This window comes from Colobus angolensis, unplaced genomic scaffold (genome assembly GCF_000951035.1).
Source record: "Colobus angolensis palliatus isolate OR3802 unplaced genomic scaffold, Cang.pa_1.0 Scaffold61, whole genome shotgun sequence".
Classification (NCBI taxonomy): domain Eukaryota; kingdom Metazoa; phylum Chordata; class Mammalia; order Primates; family Cercopithecidae; genus Colobus; species Colobus angolensis.
The window spans coordinates 4,746,034-4,748,636 of NW_012119710.1; the positions used below are offsets into that span (position 1 = coordinate 4,746,034).

General features: G+C 53.7%; 1 protein-coding gene across 1 annotated transcript in view; it reads right to left on the reverse strand.

The window, feature by feature from the left end:
• Window positions 1-2,603, reverse strand: part of C1QTNF4 (C1q and tumor necrosis factor related protein 4) — a 5,568-nt gene extending 2,965 nt beyond the window's left edge. The window contains exon 1 of the mRNA XM_011963559.1: window positions 2,547-2,603. The gene's annotated coding sequence lies outside the window, so the exon portion shown is untranslated. The remainder of the gene's footprint in view (window positions 1-2,546) is intronic.

Genomic DNA, 2,603 nt, shown 5'->3' on the forward strand with positions numbered 1-2,603 from the left:
TAGCCAGGATGGTCTCGATCTCCTGACCTTGTGATCCGCCCGTCTCGGCCTCCCAAAGTGCTGGGATTACAGGCTTGAGCCACCGCGCCCGGCTTTGAAACCCCTTTCTTAAGTGAAAGCTTGCACACAGACCAGCAGAAACACTCTGGTTGAAGAAGCCTACAGCCCTGTCTGCTTGGCTCGCCCCTACCCCCCTGTTTGACACCCAGGGGCCCTGGTAACCTGGGGGATTCAGGGGGGTCTCTGAGTTCCCCTCAGCTCCAGTTGGCTGCATTTTCCTGTGGTTATTTTATGGTCCTTGGTCTGCTACTCACGCAGGCACTGGCTTTCTGTGTCAATGCTCTGCATGACCATTACTGTTTAAGACCCATCTGAGCAGGAAAGGAAATCGCTGCTCCCTGACCCCTTTCCTGGCCTCACCAGGGGCCCTTCCTGCACAGAGGAGGCGAGAACAGTTGGGCTTTGAGGTAGCTTGCTCCCCAGTGAAATCAGAGTAAAAGAGAAGGTGACTCCTTTCTCTTTGCTTGGAGGCTGGTTACTCAGGGGAAGGAGTGGTGAGCCAGGGGCTACCGGGGATGGACAGGGAGAGCAACAATTCCAGCAGGGCTTTGGCAAGGCTGTGAAGTCAGCAGCTTTGTTCCTTGGGAGTGATGGATTGGAGAGGGCAGCCAGCCAGATCTGGGTTCGGGTCCTGGCTCTACCACTCACACTGTGAAACCCTGGGCAGGTACCCTAACTTCTCTGGGCATGGCTTCCTCCATGTAAATGGGGAGGAGACCTCACACACAGGCTTGCTGTGGGGGTGCTCTGAGATAGGTGTGAACATGGTTTGTCAATGGCAGTGCTGAGGGGTGCAGATGCTTCTGTTGGTTGCCCTGACAAAAGTGATCTGGTCCAGTTCTTGATGTAAGGGTTTAGGGACTCAGTCACTCCTACCCCCGAGAGCTTGGTGAAGGCACTGCTTGACTCAAAGGAGTCACTGTCTGATGTAGGGATTCCATCCTGCTTCCTAGTAGGGCATGCACTTTGGGGCTTGAATACCCAAAGGCCCTGATGTGGAAACAGGAAAGAAATGAGCTGGAGACAGCCTGGGATGTGGGCTGCTTTAGAAAATACCCTGTAAGTATGTGTAGCTCTGTGTCAGGGCCCTGCTGAGAGGGGTTGCCATGTGTAGATGTGCAGAACATCCTAGCTAGAATCTAGCTCACACTCCACATGTTAGAGCAGCACCTGGGATAAAGTATGCCACCTTCTCATTCTCATAATAAAGACCCCAAGTTGCTAACCCAACTGAATGCTGTCTGCTTCCAGAGGAGGTACCTTTTCTAATTCTCACAAAGGTGTCCTATGGGTTAGTGATACCCTTGGTTAGGACAGGGAGGAGGGAAGGGGCCATCCACGGTGGTGAAGACGGCACCTCACAAGTGTCCAGTACATTCCCTTTTACAAATTTCTTTTAGACACATGATCTCGGCAAACCTGCAAGACAGATGGGCCCTCTCCCATTTTATAGATGAGAAAGCTGAGGCCCAACAAGGGAAAGCATTTTGGCCCAAGGTCACCCATGGAGATTTTTTGACTCAAATTCCATATGCCTTCCTCTCTGTCACTTTTCCCTCCTAGACACAGGTATGTCCAGCCAATTTGTCCTCTGCCTCAGTTTACCTTTTTGCAAAACTAGGAGAGATCAGGGGAATGAGTCTTGGGATCCAGGGTGAGGCAGACAGAAAGAAAGCAAAACCATACAAAAGCAAGCAAACACATTCTCTAGTGTTTTGTCTTCTGGGAGCATGGGGAACAGCTCAGCTTTTCCTGACACTGCTGCTTTCCTAGTGGGTCATGCTCCAGAAGAAGCTGCCCAGCAACCTCCCGACAAAGGTTGGTGCACCCCACCAGTGCCAAGGGTCTTCCTGTGTGCCCAGTACCCAGCCTCCATTTCACCCACACTGTCCAATTCACAGATCCCTGGGTCCTCATCCTTCCCTGAACCCCCTTCCCTGAGCAGGTCAGAGGTGTGGGAGGGTGTGTCAGGTGGGTGTCATAGCTCCAGGGAAGGAAATGGCTGTTCCTGGCTCTGCCCAGGTGGGGCTCAAAATAGTCATCTTCAAAGAGAAAAACTGGAACACAGAACTGGGCAGACCCAGAGCCCCGGAGCCAAGTCGGGAGGTGCAGGCTGAGGGGATTGCAGAGCTCCCCCTTGCCCCACCACTCACCAGTTAACCCCTCCCTCAAGCCCTGCCAGAGCCCCCCCCCCCAACCTACCTTGGAAGCCCCTCATCCTTCCAAGAAGTCCCACTTTCACAGAAGCCAATTAATCCTTATTTTTAAAAAACAAAAACCAGAAAGGGGTATCCCAATCCCTCTCCCCCGAGACCTTCCCTCCATCCATCCATCCCTTCGGAATGAAAGCCCTTGTGCCTGTTTCACGAAAAGGCTCCCAGGTCCTCCTTTCAAGAAAAAAGGACCCAATTTCCCCGCGCCTCCCCAGCCCCCGTTTCCAGTAAAGGGGAAACCTCGGCTCCCCGCCTTTCCTGAGCTGCCCTCACCTGGCTGGGGGCGGCGGTCGGGTCGGGTTCGGTCTGAGCCCGCGATCCGGCTGCGGG